The sequence below is a fragment of the Alexandromys fortis genome, unplaced genomic scaffold (assembly GCF_014885135.2).
Source record: "Alexandromys fortis isolate MF-2015 unplaced genomic scaffold, M_Fortis_MF-2015_v1.1 scaffold_28, whole genome shotgun sequence".
In the NCBI taxonomy this organism is placed as follows: Eukaryota; Metazoa; Chordata; class Mammalia; order Rodentia; family Cricetidae; genus Alexandromys; species Alexandromys fortis.
In genome coordinates, this window is record NW_026067901.1 from 5,383,977 (window position 1) to 5,407,486 (window position 23,510).

General features: G+C 45.0%; 1 pseudogene; it reads right to left on the reverse strand.

Annotated features, from left to right (window-relative positions):
• Nucleotides 1-402: 402 nt before the first annotated feature.
• LOC126494118 (SH2B adapter protein 1-like) lies at nt 403-12,793 on the reverse strand (annotated as a pseudogene).
• Nucleotides 12,794-23,510: the final 10,717 nt, after the last annotated feature.

Here is a 23,510-nt window from a genome sequence, read left to right on the forward strand (position 1 = left end):
GTAGGATCAGATAGGATGTATTTTTTTTAACAGCATTGGTGGCATGGGTCAAAAATTCAGGAAATCTTTCTGCAGCCTGCTGGACAAGATTGTGGAAATAGCCTACACTATCCTGGAGCATACAAAGTTTGAGGGCCTGGAAGGCTAGGTTGGACAATTGTTGGAAATAGGCATGCAGTCAATCATGGATTGTGATACAGGATCAATGTATTCTCCATGGCCAGTAGGCATGTCAAAGGTGACATTAAGTCAAAATTACAAATTTATATGGGCTTGGGTCTCTGCTGCATCATCATAAGCAGAGTGCCATTGGAGGAAACTGAGGGGTCAAGGACTGCCTTCAACAAGGAGATCCAGTCATAATGGGTTTGAAACTTCATGACTCATTATCTGAGTACTTACTCAAAATAACAAGAATCCGGGTAGCTTTGGTTGCCCCTCATAAACCCCTGTATGGTTCCCAGTCTGCTCCTGGCCCTGCTGCCGCTGGGAGGGTACATGGCTGACAAGGACAACATCACTGGAGCCTCCGGACTCCACAGGGATGGGAAGTGCTCAAGCATATCAAGAATGGACTGGAACCACAGATGTTAGACCAGAGAATGACCCTCCTCATTCAGTGACAAACGCAAGTGCTTGGCCCTGCCCTGAAGTTGAAAGTGAGCACATATTCACCACATCTTGTCTCACTGTGAAGTACAAGGAAGACACCATGGGAGCCGGTGCCTCCTTCCAGCACTAACTGAGCAGCCTTGAGTTGAGAGAGAATGCATGGAACCAAGGATATCCTGAGAGGGGCTGATCCCCCTCAGTGCCCTCTGACTCTCCCTGTTGTTGTTTCTGGAGTATCAGGGGAAGGGAGGAGGTTGAGAGGGGATGAACTGTTCCTGCTGGGTGCTCCTCCTCAATAGGAATGCAAGGGGCAACTCAGGAGGATGCAATTCCATTGAGTCTAAATGGGAGGCAGCAATGGAGGCAGAACAAGGGGGAAAGGATGCTGATGGCTGGTTGAAAAGGCCTTCATCAACCCCCTACAACAGGCGGTCATTACTATCGCTGGGTCCCAGCAGCAGATACTGGCTGGGCAGACTCTGAATGATTCAGGCAGGGCAACTCCAGGCTGTGTGCATTATCCTTTGTGAGGGAGGAGGTCCCAGGGGCCAGGGGAAGAGTCATGGGATGGGGGCTGATAGCAGGGCAGGGTCCTGTGCTTGTACACTCCTGGATGTCAGAGACCCAGGCTTGTCAACTTTCACATGAAGTGCATCAGTTGTCTCCAAAATGTGCTCTGAAGTAATGTACTCTACCTTAACCACAAACGTGTTCTCCCTGTCAGGCATCTCTAGGGCCGTGGCTTTGTGGCCATCACTGATAGTAGAAGCGGGAATGCAGAACTGAGGCCGGATAGCTTAGGTGGTACGAAGAACTCCAAGTGACTTCCTCCTCCTTCTCCTTCACTTCGGAAAGGAGGCAACACTTCTCCCAGTGAGGCTCCCCTCTTCTCCCTGAGGTCAGCCCAGCCACACCTCCTCCATGACCTTCCCTTCACTCCTGCTGAATCAGGGGCAGCTTCTTCATCCCCCATAAAGCTGAGCAACTCTTCTCTCTGTACAATTCCTGCTTCGTCTTACAAGGTCCCCCCTCCATGACTCAGTTACAGCCTCTCAAAGTGGTGAGTCCATCTCTCCCCAGGGGATGCGCCATCACTAACCAAACCCCTACCAGCTATCCCAGCACCACCAGAGGAGTTGGAGTTGCTGTTTCTACCTAGGACTGGAGGACCTGGTGTGGTCTCCAGAGGCCGAACTAGGGAGGAAGTGTCAATGGCCCCTTGTCACTGCCTCATACAGAACTCTGTCTGAGTGACCCACTGAGCGGAGGGAAAAGCATTTCTTGCAGCTTTGAGGACATTGTAAAAGAGGAAGAGACTGAGGAAGGTAGGGGGGCAGCTAGGTCCTCAGAAGATAGAGGTGGGCCCAATGCAGCCAGGACCCCACCCACCCTGCAGCTGACAAGGGACAAGTCATGTGGTGGTGTAGTCTCCACAACAAGGCTCAGTGGGGCCAAGACAGTTAGGGAGAGTGAGCCAAAGGCCTGGGCCACCGCAGCTTCGAAGTGCTGCAGGAAAAGCTCAGCAAAATGCCCAGAAAAGGCAGCTTCTGCTCCAGGCTCTGTGTATTGTGGGTGGGAGGCCAGGCAGAGGTGAAAACGGCAGGCAAGATCCAGGACAGCAGCCCTCACACAGGACTCACAGAACTCTTGCCAGCTTGGGGGAGAGGGTGGTGGCAGTGCTGGCAGAAAAGGGAAGGCCCCATCTTCCAGGGAAGGGGCACAATTCACGATGGGCTCTAGGAGGAGCCCGTGAGGAGTGGCAGCAAAGAAGAAAGCGGCCAGAGGACACAGGGTGAGTGGCAACAACTACATCTCGTTCCACACGCTCAGCTCCAGGGTCAAGCTGGTGGAAGTAGCCGCCATTTGAAGAGAATGCTTCAATCCCAGAAGGGAAACGGGATTCAACCACAGACGAATGGCCAAAGCATTTCTGTGAATTAAGAGACTGGCCACCTCTCTAATGGCCTTTAACAGGTGGTCATGTAATTGGATTAGTTGAGAAGAGAGACGAGGAGAGAAAGTCCAGCAGCCCACACTCGGAAGAGCGGTGGGGACTTCCTGTAAAGCAAGAGAATGTTCAGACAATCCCGGAGAGTCTCAGACAGCAAGGGAGTCCTCAGGAGGACAAGGACTGAAGGGAATGGGAAGTAGCATTTGTAGACTCAGTGTGCTGCTTATAGTGAGGGACTACCTTGGTTTGTTAGACTGCGGCCCTATGCTCACACAGTGTCTCTGGTTTTACCTCCTGGGTTGTCTGCTCTTATGTGACCAGGACAAACCAAGTCACGATGGAGAGTTCCTAACCAAGACGACAAACAGGGGAGAGACAAGAAAATATAGGATGTGGAGACCCAAAAATGTCAGCCTATTTTCACGCTGACCAAAGATCAGAGTTGGAATTTACCTCTATTCCTTCAAGGTTATTGTGTTTCTACCTCAAACAAAGGTCCCACCTAGATTTAGTTCAGAGAGTTCTGCTCTCTCAAAATTATTGTCAACAGGTGTGGCTAATGGCCAGACCTTGTGTATTTTGGGAATAGAGAAGTAGTTATGTTTCTACCTCAAACAAAAGTCTGAGGATCCAACTAAGATCCCAGTTCCTTTAAGGAGATAATATTGGAGAAAAATTCCACCTAGGGAGTGGTTTGCCTACCGAATGTGTTGATCTAGGGTGTAAGTGAAAAGCTTTTATGTCCCTATAAACCTCTCTACCGACACAATAATCCAAATCAGACCAAATCAAACCAAATTAGAAAAAGCCCAGGTTTAATGGATGCCAGCATTCCTGAGTGGCCTTCCATGCCCCCCAGAGACTGAGACAGGAAGGAAGACCAGGAAAACCACATGTGTTCATTTTCTGGGGGTCAGTTTAAATAGCCTGTGGGAGTGGTCTTGACCCTCTCTGGGGAGGGGTCACCATTGTGTCATGGTGACATTAAAACTATCTAGCACAGTGGTTTATTAAAAAAAAAGTCAGGAAGTTGTTGGAGGAATGTGTTGGTTTGGTTATGAGGTGATGTGGAGAGGGTACATGGGGACCTTATAGGATCACATTTCACATATGAAATTCTCAAGAAAAAAAAGTATAAAAAGTGCAAGAGTTTAATTGGGAGCTTACTTCCAGTTTCAGAGGTTTAGTTTAATGTCATCACCGCAGGGAGCATGGCATCATGCACGGCACTAGGGCAGTAACTGGGAGCTACATCCTGATCCACAGGCTGAGGAACCTGTGCCTGGCCTGGGCATGTGAAATACCAAAGCCTAGCCCTGTGGCATACTTTCTTCAACAAGGCCACACCTACTCCAACAAGGCCACACCCATTCCTTCTCATCCTTCTTAAATAGTGCCACTCCCCATTGACTAAGCATTCAAATATATGAGCCTATGGGATCCATTATTATTCAAACCACCTTACTAGACATCAAATATAGTAAGGTTTCTTACCTTAAACAGCCTACATCCTGTCCTATGATCTCATAAAAAGGAAAGAAAAAGTAAAAACTTTCCATCAAACCCGTTAAACAATGTAGCTTCAGAACTTACCAAAATTATATATCTGGCTATTGTTAAGACACTTAGGCACTTAAAGGTGACTCTATTGAGACAGTCCTACAAGCGGGTGTCTTATCCTTCTCCTAAACACAGAACTCATTCTCCTCCACCTTCTTCTGTAATATCTGTGCTTTACTCTACGCTAAAAGATTTCCTTAATCAATAAACCCATGTTTGCTTTGTATTGACTAGTCTTGAGATTCTTCTCTGTAGCGATCAAGAGCCACAGCTCTGCTCTGGAAGAGCTCACGTCTGTTGGAAGGCATGCATCTAATTGTTGTATCATTGCCACCATACTCTCAGTCTTGCTCTGGTTAACTCAGAGCAAACCCATGGCACACCATGCTTATGGAGATTAAGCATCCTTCACCATACTCAGATGCCGGAGGGCTAGTTAACCTTCCTGCCTGCTTTGGCTGGGCACGGTTCAAACTTAAGTTTTAAATTTAGAGTCCGGAGATCAGAAACAGTTTTCTAATCAGTGTGCTATTCTTCCTCCAGACTTACCTTTTTGGGAAGAAATAATACCCTACACCCTTAAATGTTAAATATAAATCATGCCTTGAATTACACCATGCCCAAACCCTTGAATTAGTTTTTGGTACTTAAAACTTCAAAGAAAACTCTATTAAAAACGAAATCACTTCTCTCATGATATATTTCTTAGGAATGACGATATTTTGACAATTTAGTACTTCCCTCCTGATTCCTGTCTTTCCCCTACCTCCCACTTACAGTTCCTCTCAGGGACCAGTAAAAGAGCTTTCCCTGTGTAGGCTATCTGCAGAGCCGGAGCTCTGAAACCTAGTGAGGAGTGTGCAAAATGATTTAGACATTTGTTTGGGCTTTTAATCTTTGCTCATCTACACGCACTACCAAAATAAAACCCAGTGAAGTATGTGCCCTATAAATCTGCTTTTTCTCTCTCTGCTCCAGAATATTTCAGACAGCACTTGACACTTGTAATCAGCACTGGGCTTAGGTGCTGCCCTCCTCCTGAGCCAGCCATGCTGCCGCCCACTTCCCTCTCCAATTTCAATGGCATAAAAGGGGGTGAGGCCAGAGGGCACTGACTGGGGGAGCACAGCTGTCACAAGAAGGCAAAGTCTACTTAGGTTAGATGACTCCATCCCCACAACTACAGCCTGCAGATCTGAGTTAGAAGGCCAAGTTGGGAAGGCACATAGTGAACCTTGCAAACCTTGTAAATTAGGCTGTATGTGCATGTGTGTGTGTGTGTGGGGGGGGATTATAAAACTCTCCGAGATACAGCAAATGCTATGTGTTGTTCGTAGTGGTGTGGCACCAATGTTGTTCGAGGCTATCAAAGACTTTTGGAACTTATTTACAAACAGGTGGGGCTTCGAAGAAATTAGGAGAACATTCAGCTTAAAGAAAGACTATTTGGGAACTTGAGAAAAGGGGAAAACCAGATAGTCATGATGGAGTAACTGTTTGCGATGCTGGTAGGCAAGCGATGTGTGACAGGTGAAGTGATGCTCTGGGCTAGAGAGGCAACTCGGTTGGGAAAGCGCCTGATATCTGGAACCTGATTCCCAGAATTTATATTAAGACAAAGAAGTGTGGTTGTATTCCCTGTGCTGGGGAGTTGGAGACAGGTGAATCCTTGGAGATCACTGGCCAGTCTGTCTAGTCTCCTTGGTGCTTTTGTGACCAGCGAGAGACCCTTGGCTCCTAAGAATAAGATCTGGTTGCCCTCTCATCTCCACGCACATGGATACACATGCATGCGTTTGCTGCTCACACATGTGCACCTGCACACAAGTGTGCACGCCCCAGGAGTCCAGTTAAGAGAAGGTAAATAAAGGAAACGTGAGCCAGAGAGTATAAAGAAGAAACTGTGCGCCACCCTTGGAATCATCGTGGCTTCTGGGTCTTCTCTGTGCTGTGACTCCTGAAGATGCCGGTAGCGTCTAATGCGTGGGAAAATAGTCTCGACAGTGCAGTGGTTTGAATAATAAACTAAACTAATATTCAATTTTTGGGCTGCTGATTAGTTTAATTTCAGTTAATCCACAAGATTCTCCAGCCTTCAGTCTAACATGGAACCAAATAGCTCCTACATGTTAACAATAAACTATTTTAAAAGTAAATCAAAATAGGCACTAGTAGGTGAGTCTTGCGGAGAAGGAAGACATTCACACAAGCAAGTTCTGTGGAATTTCCAAGTGACTGTCAGTGTGCTTTTCAAGGGTGAGCAACATCTCAAGCTAGAAGGATGCATTCTCTCTCTCTCTCTCTCTCTCTCTCTCTCTCTCTCTCTCTCTCTCTCTCTCTCTGCTTCCAAGTTTTCGTCTGTGTCTTTGGCATCTGAAGGTGACCCTGACTTCAAAGGGCAATGGGAATTGGATCTGGTGAGAACCTGGGAGTGGAAAATATATGATCTTTCAGGAAAAGGTCATTCTGTGCCTTATAGGAGCTCAACTTGTATTTTGATTAAATTCTTTTCAGTGCAACTGACGAGCTAATTGCTTCCTCAGCCTCTCGGCTCAGCAACGCATACTGACATAGAATGCTTACCGAGGGCATGGAAGCCTCAAGGTGTGTATCCTTGTATGTAAAATAATTAATATTAATAATAGCTAGCCATAAATTGTAACCAGGGTGGGTCAGATGGCCTTCCCTTCTTTCAGAAACTTCTTTATGTACTTAGTTATTCAAGAGGTAGAGGTGATACCACAGCCATAAGATGACATTTGAAACTAAATGACTGATCTTGGAGGGAAGTTTAAATAATTTACTCAACAAGGGCACTGCCTTTCACGCATAGCAGATTGAAAGCTTTAAATGGCATTTGTTATGTCAAAGAAAACTTTGTCTGTCTGTAGTCGTGCTGAGTCCGGCCTCCTCTTGGCCTCACTCCTAAGAACTCGCCCATTAATCACCGGCGCTCACTGCTATCGCTGGTAATTAGTCTTTTAAGTTGCATCCAGATGGAAAGTATAAATTGCTAGAAGTTTCTTGCCAGGCACAAGAGTAGATGATTCATGAGCCCGTGGCATTTCCCTGTGCTTTGTCCCTGATAAGCAGATCTGAGGAGCATGTGGTTCACAAGACGAACTTCACGCGACTGTAACAAGCGCCGACTCTCACTTCGGGTGCCTGGAAATGCAGCAGGCCAAATTCTTTAGGCACTGGTAGACATGCTTTAATCCCGTCACTGTCCCCACCTTTCTGGGTTTCCTAGTGTTGTCTCCCCTTGCCTGAGCAGCCTGTCACCCCGACCAGTTCCCTGTCTGCGGTGAACAGAGTGTGGCCTCCGCTCTCTTTGCTGTGGGTAGTGAGAGGGGAGGAGGGAGAGGGGGAGTGAGAGCTGATTGAATATCTTTCAGTGGGTATTTAACTTTGAGCACGTGTATCATCTAACTGTCTTCCTGTTCTTAGAAAGCCACTCCCTATACCTCTGTCCTCAGTGTCTACTTGACCCTAGATAAGCCCTTGTCACCCCCAGGATCTTCCCATATCTGTAATCAGGCAGCTCAAGGTGAAATATGAATAACGCTATATAGTGACGATGGCTACACACATAAATGAGTAAGAAATCCCACTTGGGCTAGCTTCAGCAGCCATCGACTTGTTTTTATATAAGTGGGAAGGTATGGGGAGAAGATTTAGGCCAGCTTGGATCTAAGCATTCAAGCTCTGTCCCCAGGGATCATCGTTCCTCTCGAGATGGATGACGAGATGAGACACGGCACTCGTAACCAGGCTTACAGCATCGGATGCTCTTACTAGCAGTGAGAGAGAAGGAGAGAACGTTCATTATGTTAACGGCAGTGAAAACTTCAGCCTGGCAGGGTTAGTCCTATGTTCATATGAAGGATTGCTATTCAGGCTAGATCCACTTAAATTACTTGGGCCAGCAGGTAGTAGCTGAGGCAGCGATTCCTGTCGATGCTGAACCCCAGAAGTGGTCCCAAAACTGCTCAGCACCTCTCCTACCCACTCAGGTTCAAGGTGTGCTCCCACTCTTAGTGACAGACAGTCTTGACCATCTTCTCTACTACCAAGCTTCCGCACTTATGCCTACCTTAACCGCAGCCTTCTCTGCCTCTCAGGGATGATTGGTATATCTATTTTACAAAGGCAACGGAAGCTGACCAGTGGAGAGCTACCTCCAATTTCTTGCTCCCTAACCCTTATGCAATGTAAAGACTCTGCCTTTACTAGGGGCTGGTGCCGTCACCTGTTCTTCCCTGACTCTGGCATCCAGACACAAAGCATCCTTTTATTCCATGTACATTCCTAGTCCACTGCCTTCTCCACCCTGGAACCTTCTTGATCATGTTCTTTTACCAAGTAACACTGCCCGTTGGTCCTTGCCGGTCTCTAGCTATCGCCCTGAGGTTTCCTTTCTTTTAAGTTCCGCTTCCCTCCAGTGATCAAGCTCTGTGCCTCCCTTATTTCTCTTTAGGACTAAGCAGCAGATGCTTGCAAGGGGCTGTTCATGATAATATGGGCATGGTGTAATGTAATCAGCTAAAAAAAAAAAAAAGGAAGGCCCCAAAGCTGTTATCAAGAGTGAAGATCCACAGGTGCAAGAAATGTTGGCACATTCAAGGAATATTCCAAACACGCTGGGCTGTAGCTATAGGACAGAGCTACCTACTAGAACTATGCCTTTTCGAAAAAGACCATGGTTATAGTCAATTCAAGGCCGTCTGGAGAACGCCAGTGGAGTAAATAACCAAAAACCAGTGGCCGAAGAGGAGCAGGAGCTAAGGAGCAGAAGGTCTGGTGGAGTCATGGTGGCTAGCCCCATGAGCTGCAGGGGAGGGTGAGAAGTGGAGGGTGGACAGAGAAGGGCGGAGCTGCTAACGTTTTGTTCCTTCCCCTGTGGGATCGTGGTACTTTCTGAACCATAGACTGAAATTGCATGTTCTTGTTTAAATCTTAGTGTTCCATCTTCCAAACTCATGTTGAAGTCATAAACCTCAAAATGATAAGACTTAGGGTAGTTTGGAAGGATAGTAAGTGATGAAGGGAGAGCCTCCATTAATGTTTTTATATACTTGATCTTAATCAAATAGTTATGAAATAATAGGATTAATACTTTCCTAAAGGAGGCCTGATAATGGGCTTTGTGGTGTGGGCCTCAATACCAGTTTCTGGGAGGCTGATGTGGAAAGATCACTTGAGTTCATAGGTTTGAGACCAACCTAGGTAACACAGCATAAACCCATGTCAATAATAATAATAACAATAACAATAATAATGATAATAGACAATATAGCAACTATAAAATTACACAAGGGAGCTTGTTTGCTCCTTTGTGAGTAAGGGTGAAGAGCAAAGACCTCATCTGTGACTAAGGGACCCTACTGCTAAACAAATCCAGAGCTGTGTGGTCTTGGACTTTCCAGCCTCTCAAACTGTGAGAAATAACTTTCGATTGTTGATTATTCACCTAGTTTATGATGTTTTGTTGCAGCAGCACAGAAGGAAACAATGCAATCAAAGTGTTAGTAGACATTTTAGAAAGCCCCACATTGGGCACTGTATGCTGCCAGGAAATTAGTCTCCTCTCAGAGTTCTTAGTATCATCAATGAAAGGATTTAAGAAAGGACTCAGAAAAAAGTCAAGGACAGTTTATCAGAGTTGTAAAGAAAATCCCCAGGGCAGGCAAGTTATAAATCTCAGCAGCTGCCGAGAGGAGGAAGATGAAGGAAGAGGAGGAGGAGGAAAAGGGGGAGAAGATGAAGAAAGAAGGAGGAGGAGAATAGAGGAGGGGGAGGGGGAGGAGAAGAGGAACAGGAAGAAGAAGAAGAGGAGGAGGAAGAAGAGGAGGAGGAGGAAGGAAGAGGAGGAGGTGGAAGAAGAGGAGGAAGAAGAAGAGGAGGAAAAGGAAGAAGAAGAAGAAGAAGAAGAAGAAGAAGAAGAAGAAGAAGAAGAAGAAGAAAAGAAGAAGAAGCTACACCTTTTTGAGTTAGGCATGGAAGTTCAGCAGAACAGCCACATGAAAAGGGAGGTAGCTTCAGAGAAAGAGAAAGCATAGGTGGGCTCTTGCCAGAATCTGATAGAAAGAGACAGAAAGGAAGAAAAGGGAAAAGCCAGAACTCAGAAAAGTAAGCAGACCTAACACAACCTCATGTTGGATGAGTCATACCCAGGAGTGACTATACCCAGAGTCCAGGGCTATAACCTAAGAGAGATCCCCATGAGGGCCTCCGGGAAAACTGGTTCCTGTTTATGTAAGGGCACACTGTTCCAGTGAAGGCCAGGACTGCCGGAAGCTAACCCTTCAAGCTTTTCTACTTAGATATAGGCATGGGGACCTGTTGGACCACTGGCCAGTGCTGAAGTAAAGAGGAACCGGTGCCTGTTTAGGATATCCCAGGAGCACTCACCGCAGATACCGTTATCACCCTAGGTTCAGCCTGCTAGAGGCTGTCTGTGCTGGGGCAGAGGTGTTCCTTCAGTGCTGGTCTGCATTTGGTGGAGCATCGTTGTCAGGACTTGAGAGGAGATTTTGTTCCTGTCCTGCGAATGGATGCGGACAGCTAGCACACGCTTTTCCGGGCCAGCTCACCCACCTCCCCTCAGGCTCCCACCCCCCAGTTCAAGTTCCAAATACCTGGCACTTGGCACAAGCACCCCAGCCTCAGGACTGGAGCCAGGAGTCACAGTGCTTTCTCACTCATCCCAGGGTCTGAGCCTTGCCCTGCACAGAACCGGCTGCCTTTGCCGTCTGCTGCGGGGTCTCCTCCCGCACACCCTGTTGCCTCCTCCCAGAGTGCTCAGCGCTGTGTGTCTTAAAGTACCAACTCTGAAACGCACAGACTTCTGCAATTTCCGCAGGATTCGCGCCACTTCTTCTGTCACCAACCATCAGTCGCCAGCCACCATAATTAGTTAATTGATTGATTAATTCATATGTAATCTGCTAAGTGCTGCGGTTAGAAATAGATTTTCTATAAAGTTTAATGAAGCTTCAGCTTCAAAATTTTCACTCTCTGGACCTGTTCCAAAGCCCTAGATGAGTGGTCACACAGTTATGTGTTTTTGTAAAATGTGTAAAAGTTAGCTGTGATCCACACTGGAGCAGAACAGACTCCTTTTTACTGACTTCTCAGGTGCGTCCCTCCTCTACTGTTATGCTGCAGACATGCTGGGATAAAGAGAAGTCATCCTGAGAATACATTTTGTTTGGGTCTGAGTACACGCCTGTGCTTTTTCAAAGTCATTTCCACGAGTGTTTAAGACGTTGCTCCTCAGCCTGCGCTACGATGGATTTGAGTCCTGCTGTGTTGGGTCTGTGTGAACTTTGCTGACACTGGGATGCAAAGGCCAGAGCTTGTAAGATGATGTGACCTTGTTCCACAAGTTCTTCCACAAAAAGAATGTGGACAGAGGTCAAAACAATTTGAAATGTACAGAGCAGAGCTAATGTGTAGAACATACCCTGTTGTAGGATGTTTGTATACTGTGTGAAGGTGTATTGCTATGATCGGTATAATAAAAAGCTGAATGGCCAATAGCTAGGCAGGAGGTATCGGTGGGATTTTCAGGGAGAGAAAGGAAGAGGAGGAGGAATCTAGGTGCACAGGAAGTGTCAGGAGAGACAGAGAAAAGAGGAGATGCAAGATGAAAGGGACGTAACGCTCCGTGATAGAATGTAGGTTAATATAAATGGGTTGATTGAAGTTATAAGAACTAGTTAGGAACAAGCCTAAGCTATTGGGCCACTCTTTCATAATTAATAAGAAGTCTCTGTATCATTATTTGGGAGCTGGCTGGTAGGACAGAAAAAGACTTGTTACAAACCCCATTAGTAGGCAAAATTGTAAACAAGGGCTTTGTTTCTTATTGCTGTCTATTTTAAATGGAATGTCTTTAATAATAATTACAAACAACTAGGAGGTGTTATTTTTTATGAGAATCATACAAAATAGAATACATCAGGAATCCTGTGCAGCCACATAGAGTTTGTATAGAGATAATGTAGACTGTTCTTTAAAAACATTGTTGTTATTCTTGTGGATGTGCGTGCATGTGTAGGCTCACAAGTCAGGGCAAGCAGATGTCAAAGAGCCGGCTGTAGTCATTTCTCTCCTTTTCCTATGTAAGTCCTGGGGACTGAACTCAGGCTGTTAGGTTTGGTCGCAAACGCCTTTGCTTTCTGAGCTATCTCACTAGCCCCATCCCTCTGTAATAGAAAAAAGTTTTGCTCGACTTTGGCAGAGGAATGATTGAAGTAGATGCTAATGTTATTATTTTCTTCTGGTATTCTGATAAAACCAGTTTGTCCTTGAAGTGTTTGCTTGTCCCCACCCCCCCACCAACTCTTATAAGTAATACCACTTCATCTTTAAAAGTCTTTGTTTAAAGAGGGTTATGTAAACATTGCTAGCTAGCTTCCAGACCCTACCCTGGAAGCTGCACCTGGACTTTGTGGTTGTGGTTGTGATGCTCAGAGAAAGGCCTTGGTGATTGCCGAAAGAGGAAGTCCTTCATCCAAGGTCTGGAAATCCAGGATTTTTCCAGATCAACCACATGTTGTAGGGTGGCTTACCTAAATCGTGGGGTGTCTTTTTAGTCTTCCACTCATTGTCAGGGCTTCCTGCTTCCCGGGTATTTATGGTTAGGCTCTGCACGGGTGTCCTCATGTTAAAACTTGCTTTGGAGAGAGGAAGTTGCATCGTTGGCATCCTGTGCATTTAATTCCTGAGGGGAGAAGCAGCCAGGAACTGAAGGCTCCTAAGGGTGTTTGTGACTGGGGGGGGCACAGTGAGGCTTGGAGAACCTCTCTGGGCAGCTGTTGGGAGCCCAGCTTCTTTTGGGGTTCTTCTGCTTAGCATGTACAACAGCATAACCTGGATGGTGGGTGATAGATATCCAGGAGGTTTTTCTGTGTAGTTTCCAGAGGACAGCAAGCAAGACCCAGAGCCCAAAAGAAAGACCAGGAGACCATCTAGCCCCGTGGTGACTTTGGCTGGGAGATTGACTTTGACGTCAATCATTTCAGCATTTTTTTTTTTTTACTGTATAACTGCCATGTGCTAGATCATAGTCTAAGAGTATAGAAGAATATAAAGCATAAGAAAAACCTCTCACAACAACAAAATAACAAAACCCGACTTCTTTGGAAGAGACAGGATGCCAGGAGAATGACAAGAACAAAGGGAACTTTGTGGGGAAAGGAGAATGGAGTTTGCACAGGCGGGTAGGCTTCCTGGCAGTGAACTTGCAGTTCCCAAGGATCACAGTGAAGCCCAATGCAGACTTCACATCGCAGACTGGGGTGTGCACCATGGCTAGCTCTTGTATCACAGTGGAGTTCTTCTTATGGAACCTGGGAGAGACCGAAGGTCCATTCGTAGACTGTACAACATGCTCTTTATGGCTAATTGGAGAAAAGCTCTTGAGGCTCTCAAAGGAGGGAACGGCAGAGTCAGGCTTAAGGTTGATCTGGGTCACTCACTTCTCTGTGGGCATGGGGGAAGGATATGAGGAGGTTAGTTAGGAAGCTTGAGGCAGAACTGGGAAAGAGGGTTAGAGAAGGTTCAGTGTTGGCCAGTACTTTGGAAGCAAAATCTACAGAGCTTGGAGCCTGCATAGACAGAGGGCTGTTGTGAAATAATCTTTTGGTACACTGTAAAGATATGTCTTCACCAAGGCGCCTCTCGCTGGTTTAATAAAAATAAAAGCTAAACAGCCATTAACTAGGCAGGAGGTATAGGCAGGACAGACAGACACAGAGGATGCTGGGAGGAAAAAAGTCAGGGGGGCCAGGAGATGCATTGGGAACAAGACATACTTGAGGATAGGTAAAGCCATGTGGCAACATGTAGATTAATAGACATGGGTTAAGTTGTAGGAGCTAGTTAGTAACAAAAGTAGCTATCAGCCAAACTTTCATAATTAATAAGAAGTTTCTGTGTGGTTATTGGGGAGCTGGCTGGTGAGACAGAAAAATTTGCTTATGGAAGGCAAGGGATGGAGTACAGGACAGTCACTGCATTGCCATGTCACCAGAGAAGTGGGGTGTAAAGACGGAGGGAGCTTCAGGATGATATAAAAATCAATACTGTGTGTGTGGAGTTTTAGGTGACAGGGATATATGATAGATGGCATTGGGGAACTTTGATTTTCCTAAGTCTGCTGTGAAAGTTCGACGGTTAGAAGTCTTTGCAATTACCAGATATAGGTGTTTTTTTTGGACATAGAACATGGGTGAGCTTGCTGCAGAGGAGTAGGTGACTAAGGCTAAGAAGGGTGGTGGCCCAGGGCTGGATACCAGTCACCATGCATCAATCTGTAACACAGAGAAACAGGGTCCTTAAAGGAAACCCAAGGAGGCCAGAAAAGTGAACCAAATTGCTTCAGAAGTCTCCAGGACGGGAGCAAATATAGAACTTCTGAGTCCATTTTAATTAACATAAGAAATGTTTCCTAAACACCCTTGGCTGTGTTTCCCACTAATAACTCAGTGACTGGAGTTAGACACCCAGATGGCTGTACTGCCGACAACACATACGATTAACTCCACGATGGGAAGAAATGGCTGAGAGAAAGGTCCCCTGGCCCTCAGCAGGAAGGCACAAGACGCTGCTCATATAGTTGGCCAAGCTGTGCTGGAGACCACCAGATGGGGACCCGGCAGAAAGCACGTGGCAAGCAGGTGGCCTGGTGACCTGAGCTGGAGGCTTGCTACGTGGCTTCTCTCCACAGTCACCCATGTGTCTGCTGCTTGGTTGGCAAGGACAGTCTCCTGGAGAAGCCTCAAAATCCTTCCTTAAGCCACAAGGCTCTGCCTTATGGGTTTCTCTCCAAAAGCAGCCTGCGCAATCTGTTCTGATGCCACTGAACTTGGGAGGAGGCCCCAGGGCTGCACTGCACCAGCTGTGACGGGGTAGTAAGGAAGGGGCTGTCCTTTCTTTGGGAGCCCACCGAGAGACACAATCCTCACCATTATGCAGACAGAGTTTAACAGTTGCTAGGGGACATTGCAACTCTGGCCACAATCTTTAGCTTCATCCACAAAATACCCTCCCAGAGATCTGTGGTTGAAAACACTGCCACACAAAAAGGTAAGAGAGCCAAGGAAACAATGGGGCCTAAGCTATGTGGAAGAGTTTCAGAGGATCCAGGCTATTGCAGGAAAGGGATGGATAGTTTTGTTGTGGAGAAACTCCTAACCCAACCACGGCTTTGTTTCTGCTTAAGCTTCTTGACTGCAAGCACAAAGGAGCAGTCCCAACTTTAGGGGGTCCCCATCCCCACTTCTTGGTTGTTTTTCTGGACTCTTCTTAAATGCTTTGTACCACCTGTCAGCGGTCACAAAATACTTTCCAGTCTGTCTTCAAACACTTGTGATACAGGCTGAATCTGATACGTCTGTTTTGACAGAGAAGAAACAACCTCCTAGTGCGTGAGGAATTTTGCCATCAAAGCTGCCTGGTAGCAGGACTGGGAAGTGAGCCAAAGGAGGACTTGCTGGGTCCCCCACTGCTCCCTGTCTGAGCACTCAGCTGTCTTAGCTACACACTATGCCACCTAAAGATTTTGGATTTGCATCCAGTGCCTCCTGGGCAGGTCTACATCTGAATCAAGAACTGGGTTTTGGAGAAATCACAAGGTTGGGTGTTCAGAATTTTGCCTTTGCTATCAGAGTTGGAAGGTGAGAACATTTGTAGTGTGTGGCTCAGCGGCCATCCTGTTTGTGTCTCCATCATTAAAGATCTATCTTGAGCCATGGTGTTGGGGGTGGCATGGAGGGGAACAGCTTCCACAAACGGCAGAGGCAGGCCAAGTCACCTCTGTGGAATGGCGTGAAGGCAGAATCAAAAGGCAGACACTGAGGGTGGGCTGTTTCTGCCCCTTAGGAGTTGGGAGATGGATTGGAGACAGCTTTCAGAATGTAAAGAAAGAAACACATCATACCAACAATCAGGGTGGAGCTTTCCCTCTGGGAAATGGTTCTGCTGTCTTTACTTAGAGGTGATCACCTGCCTCATCAGCTGTTCCTGACACTTCAGGCAGGGAGTTTTGGCTGATTTCTTTGTGCTGATTAATCACTGAGTTAGTTTATTTTCTCATGTCCCTTTGTTTTTTTTCAACCTTCCTAACACTGTGGCCCCTTAATACAGTTCCTCATGTTGTGGTGGCCCCCAACCTATCTTTGCTACTATGTAACTGTAATTTTGCTACTGATATGAGTTTTATGTAAATATCTGTGTTTTCTCATGGTGTTAGGTAACCCTTATGAAAGAGCAGGTCAGCCCCAAGGGCTCATGACCCACAGGTTGAGAAACACTGCTAGAGTATTGTTACAAAAGGTAAGTTGTCTTATAGCTTAGATTTGTACATTAAGAAGTACAAGTTAAACTGGTCAGCTTTTAAAGAATTGTTGTCGGAGGTTTCTGTCCCATTCGGTCCCTCAACCATTCAGTCCGAATGAAACATGCAGAGGCCTACATTAATTATAAACTGGTTGGCTCAGGCTTCTTATTAACTAACTCTTTTTTTTTTTTTATTTTTTGAGACAGGGTTTCTCCGTAGCTTTTGGTTCCTGTCCTGGAACTAGCTCTTGTAGACCAGGCTGGCCTCAAACTCACAGAGATCTGCCTGCCTCTGCCTCCTGAGTGCTGGGATTAAAGGCGTGCGCCACCACTGCCCGGCTTTATTAACTAACTCTTACATCTTACATTAACCTATAATTCTTGTCTGTGTTAGTCATGTGGCTTGGTACCTTTATCAGTGAGGCCTTCTCATCTTGTTTCCTCTGTGTCAGGGCAATGACTGCAGACTGAGCCTTTCCTCTTCCCAAAATTCTCCTGTTCTGGCCGCCCTACCTATACTTCCTGCCTGGCTACTGGCCAATCAGTATTTTATTAAACCAATACAAGTGACAAATCTTTACAGGGTATAAGATCATTGTCCCACAGTAAAGAAAATTTACTTTGCTATTTCTTTAAAGGTGCCTAAAGCCTGTGGCATGTAAGCTATCCATTTGGAAATGCTACACCTTCAGATACACAGTATCAGTTTTCCTGTGACTTCATGCTATAGAGACTCATTAGCCTGTTAGAAATTTTCTTCTTTGTGGTTACTTCATTTAATTGACTTGGGATACATTTTTTTTTGGTTGGGTAGAAAATGTGTTAATTTACCCTTCTTACCGCCTTTGAAACCTTATAGGGTCTTAAATATGGTCGGGCAATTTTCTTCTTTTGTTTCCATTTGCGACTGAATGTGTAATGTGATTTTGCAGATCCAGTGGCTACAGATTGGCCAGCTTCCACACTCATTTAAAAACACCATTGGTACCTCTGCTGGAAGGGGTGTTCAATTCGCCATCTCTAAATCTGCCCTTCTGAAAGATTTAGTGACCAGATGTCCAGGATCAGTGAGGAAGATCTTGCCTGCCAGAGTCAATATTTTTTCCCTATCATCCTGCTGGCCCAGGGATTTAGAAATCCCCATTAAGTCTTGTGAGCTGTGGATATCTCTCGTAGAATATGCCTAGCCAAATTCTGGTTCTTAGACCAATCCTACTGCAATATTTGACTTTTTCTTTCTTTTTGTCTCGATTACGTCATCTTTAAAAATTTGATTTTTTTTTAAAACTATCTCTTCTATTCTTCCAGTCCGAGTCTCTGACTTTGTTTCTTCCCAACCACAGGAATACTTCTCTTGGATTCTATGCTGTTACCATTTTCTCTGTTTGCCTGAGGTATAAGACAAGTGAGGGGCCTTATATCTTGGGGTGGTCTTCAGATGATGGGGCCAGCATCACCTGTGAGCTGGAAATACAGGCTGAAGCTCTCCTTCCAGACCTCCTGGTTCCCAGTGTGTTTTGGTGAGGGCCCAGGCAGCTTGTGTGTGTTAAAGTTGGAAGGGTTGTTCTTTAACAGGAGGCCTATAGAACCCAGATCTCCCCTTCTCAAATGGTTTTTGCTCTCTTGTTGTCCTATGTTGAGGAATGGGATGCTAGGGCCAGAGCTGGTACCATGTTCCCAATTACATGACTCTGGGTAAGTGGCTTATTTGGGCAAACAATTATCATCAGTGTCTGCACCAACCTGTGCTCTCCTTTCTCATGTTTCCAGCAAGACAACGAAGCTCTTACACTGTGAAGATTTATTTCCACTGATAGAAATCACATGTCATTGTGATAGTTTGAATGACATACCCACATTGTCTAGGATATTTGAATACCTAGCCCCAGTTGGTGGCACTGTTTGGGGAGCCTTAGGAGAAGTGAGAAGTAAGAAGTGCATCACTGTGGGAGGCAGGGGTGGGCTTTGTGAATTTAAAGACTCATGCTGTTTCTAGTACACTCTCACTCCTTCCTGCTTGTGGTTCAAGAAATGAGCCCTCAGCTTGCAGCTCCTGCCACTGTGCCTCTACTGTGCCATCATGGACTCTGATTCATCTGGAAACACAAGTCAAATAAACCCTCCTTATTATAAGTTGCCTGTTTGGTCCTGGTGTTTGCTCATAGTAACCATAGAGAGTGAGGGTCAACAGTAATAGTGACCATAGAGAGTGAGGGTCAACAGTAATAGTGACCATAGAGAGTGAGGGTCAACAGTAATAGTGACCATAGAGAGTGAGGGTCAACAGTAATAGTGACCATAGAGAGTGAGGGTCAACAGTAATAGTGACCATAGAGAGTGAGGGTCAAAAGCATGGTGGGGAGACAAGCAGCTGTCTGCTAAGTGACACAGTTTACCAGGCGGCCAGATGCCTCTCCTTCATCCATGTAGCAGTCACTATCCTGAGATGGGAGCCCGGTGAGCAAGCATCCTGGCTCTGTGATTGACAAGTACCTCAAAATGATGACTTCCCCATAGGAAGTAAGGGGTTCCCACTGAGGTTCCACGTTAGCAACACATTTCCAGGGGTTGCACTTTCAGCCCCACAGACACAGGAGAGTCAGTAGGAAGTCACTGTGGCCATCCACCAAGGAGTTTAGAGGCAGATAGTTTTCCAGGAGGTGACCAAGCAGATTCTGAGGCTCTGTGTTTTTGGAAGGGCTCCCAGGCTACAAGGACAGTGGACTTCCAGTAATGAGGAATGGTGGCCAGCTCTCATCTCCTCTCCCCCAAAGGGGACTTTTAAACTGAGAAACAATTAGCATTTTCAAATGCTTGCCACAGGGGGCTACTTTGCTCTTTCAGAATGAGCTCAGAGAGTTTAAGATTTAGGAGAGGAATTGTGCCTTTTCTTTTTTAAAAGCAAACGACATAGCTCATGGCACACTACAGTCATCCAGAACAAGAAAGACAGAATACATAAGCCTTCAATCCCTTTTGCCTCCCATCCATCTAGCCACTGTCACCAACATAATCTCCCTGAAACACCGCTTTGCCGTGTCACTTCTCGGCTTGAGGATTTACAGTCATTCCCTATTTCCTATTGGGTCAAGTCTAAATTTACCTGCCAGGCTTTCAAGGACTCTCATAACTTGGCTCACTGTGCTTATTCAATTTTCGTTTCTTGTACCTCCCGGGCAGAACGCTCGCTGTCAGTCAGGCCAGCCTGCGAGCTGTTCCACTCCCGGAGTGCCAGCTCACCCCGAGTGCCAGCTCACCCCGAGTTTTCATCTTTTAGGCTCATTCTCCTGTCAGGTTGCCTCTCACTTGTGGCCAGTTTTCTGAATACCTTTGACCAAGCAAACATTTAAATTTAAAATTGCTTTATAGAGGATATTGAATAGTGTGTGAACCGGATCTCTATCTCTGTATGAAATACCCATAATAAATGGACTTGAAAGAAAAAAAAGGCTCATTCTGGCTTACGGTTTCAGAGGTGTCAGCCCATGGTTGCTAGCTCTGTTACTTTGGTCCTGTGGTAGCACAGAAGGTGGGACTGTGTGACAGAGCCCTGCTTAGCCTCATGGTGGCAGGAAAGCCAAGAAGGAGAAAGGCAGGGGGTGGGGGTTTCAAACATACCTTCAAAGTCATGCCCCCAATAATTAACAGTGATTAACTCCCTTCTACTAGGCTGTGCCTTCTAAATGACCCATTTCTTCCCAGGGTGCCACAGGCTCGTGGGTCTCTGGGGATATTCTAAGTCCAAATGGTAGGACATATTATCGACTCTACATTTATATGTACCTGGAATCTTGGGGTACGATCTTATTGGTAAATAGAATCTTAGTGGCTATGGCTGGCATGAGGCAGGGCTTTTTATAATAAGAGGACGGGTTTTACACCCTACGACCATTATCCTCCTGAGTTCTCTAAATCCCAAGGGAACCTTGCTTATAATATGCATGATGACTTCACAGAATAATATCCAGGCTTAAAAAGATGGCATCATGCATGTTACATATGACGTCATTATGTACATACACTGTTTTTATTGCCCACTAATCTAATGGGAACGTAGGTTGATTCTCTGACTTGGCAATTGTAAATACGTTGATGTAAAACCTTGGTACCAAAGCGTTCCCTTCTGCATCCTTGGTAGCATCTGCCATCTTTCATTTTCTGATAAAAGTTATGCTGTCACGTGTGAGGAAATATCTCACTGTGCAATGCAATTTGCATTTTCATATTGATGAACCATGTTAGACATTTCCCCTCATATCTATGTTGGCCCTTGGCAAACCTTGAAGATTGTCAATTCTTATCCCTGGCCTGCTTTAAAAACTTGCTTTCTTTTCTTGACATTAAGGTGTTTTCTTTTGTCTTCTTTTTGTATCTTTTGGATATTAATGGCTGAGTCACTATATGAGCTCAGTCCATGATGTCTCAGCATCCACAGTCTAGTACCAAAGTCTTGATGTATTCATGGGGCACTATTCGTCTCCAGTCCACATAGGAAGGCCAAAGAAGCTGGCTTCTGACATCAACAAAGGATGTCAGTATCCATAGCAACAGAGTAGATGAGTTCACAAGCAAGGCATAAAGGCGATGAGGCACAAAGTAGCAGCTGGCCCCGTGGACCTCCTTATGTGTATGCTCTGGTGAGAAGGTGCAGTGAATTTGGAGAGGGGGTCTTTTGCTCATCTTCTAGGAAATCCTCTTACAGACGCTCCCAGAGGCAAGTCTCTGAGTTGGTTCCAGATCCAGGGAAGTTGGTAACCAAGATTAACCATCACAGTAGTGAATTATCTTGACTAATAAACTATCAGTGCACCATTGGGATCTTTTCCAGTGGTCTTACCCTATTCTAACTTCTCAGTACCAGGAACCAAGTCTGGGGTTTTTGGATGCAAGGCAAGCATCCTATTGCTGGTTTTTATCCACAGCACTTTTTGTAGTTTTAATTTTGAGACAGGGTTTATTGAGCTTCCCCACTCTGTCCTTGAACTTACTCTGTAGCACAGGTAGGCACTGAACCCCAGCTAAGCCTCTCTGTTAGCTGGGGTTAATAGGACTGGATCGCCACAGTTAATAGGACTGTTTAGCTTTGTGAAGTGTGCTGGTTTCATTATAACACCCTTTCTCATTTTGGTACTGGTATTATATTGAGCTTATAAAATCTGTTGGAATCAGACTATATCTCAGTGGCAAAGTACTTTCTTTATATATAAAAGCTTCACTTTGATTTTTCACATTGGAAGGAAGGAGGAAAGAAAGGATTGCTAATATTCATTCCTGTTTTGCTTTCTGAAATATTTGTATTAATTTTCAAGTTAGTTGAATACTATTAAACGAAATGGTAGATTTTACCACTGAAGTTACATATGTTTTGAAAAAAAGTATTTTATAAACAAACAAACTAATAAACAAAGTCTCAGATCAGAGAGGGTGCCCACCCCCACCTGAGGAAGTATCGCCAACTGATGGCAGCTCCAGAAGGAAGAGTCATTTTTTCTTGAAGATGTGGCCACTGTTAGGTTATGTAGCGAATGGCTCCACATCCCAGTACATAGGTGCAGCACTAATTTGAGTCAATGGGTTATAAAGGAAGAGTATATAAACAAAGAGGGTGTGGGGTTGTAAGGGAGACATCTAGGGTACTAGCAGGAGCTGTGGGGGAAGTAGAGAGTAGATATGATCAAAATACACTGTCTATATGTATGAAATTCTTATATAACAAACAAAATATTATTAAAATAAAATTTAAAAATTAAATTACTAGCTTTTAATTATTAAGAAAACAAAAATGCAATTAAATAAACTTATATACAGGGTTTTGTCAGGTGAATCCCCCACCCCCGGTCTTGAACTCATGATAGAATCCAGACTGGCCTTGAACTCACAGATTACAAGTTCCTTGACTTGTATGAAGGTTTTAAGGGACAATTTTACTTTCTTTAGTAACTAGACTTTATATTTCCTTTTGGCTCATTTTAAGGGGTGTTATTCCTTAGAGAATTGGTGCACTATTTGCTGTTGCTGCATTTTTTTTTTTAGGCAGCATTTTATTGTCGTAGTGTTCTTGAAGCAAAACAGTGTCTTACTGTCTGCAAGATGATGTGGGAGAGTCTGCTTTCATTTCTGGAACTGGCAATTTTGAGTTTCCCACTCTCTTTCTCTGTGTTCTTGTCCTCTCTTTGCTGCGAATGATTTTCATTTAACCTACAATAGGCAAAGTGGTGAGAAAATTTCGTAGTGATTTGGAAATGCCAAGACATGCAACAAATGACAATTTCAAGATGAGAAGTGCAGTCGAAGGAAAATTACTGCATTGACTTATCAGCAGGGTGGATACCGCAGGAGCGGGAATGAGTTTGGAAACAGATGAGTAAAGAAATAAAATTATTCAAAGTTAAGCTCATGTGGAATAAAACTTTGAAAGTCTAAACAGTGTCTGTGAACTTGGCGGGGGGATTATGGCACCATTTATTTTATGCATAACCAAAGTATTCAAATAAAGAGAAAAGTAGTTAGAATTTTTTTAAGAATATTGAATATTACATTTTCCAAATTTTATAGAAAACTCAGCTGGTAGGTTGTGGAAATTCAACAATCTCAAAACAATTGTTTGACAAGACACTCTTACTTAAACATATAGTAAGCAAACTACTGACAAGGAGAGGTACAGAAAAAAATCTGAAGAGAAGCCAGAGAGAAAAGCCACTTTACATAGATCATAACTTAAAAAGACTGACTGCTTACTGAAAACAATGAAAACAGACACAAATGGAGGGGTGGTGGGAACAGAACAAATGGAGGGGTGGTGGGAACAGACTAAAATGGAGGGGTGGTGGGAACAGACTAAAATGGAGGGGTGGTGGGAACAGAACAAATGGAGGGGTGGTGGGAACAGAACAAATGGAGGGGTGGTGGGAGCAGACTAAAGTGGAGTCTTCAAAGTGTTACCAGGAAACAACTACCAGCCTTAGGAATTTTTATTCAACGGGTGAATATTTTAAAATCAAAAGGACAAATAAAGACTTTCATAATTTAAGTGGAGAGATGT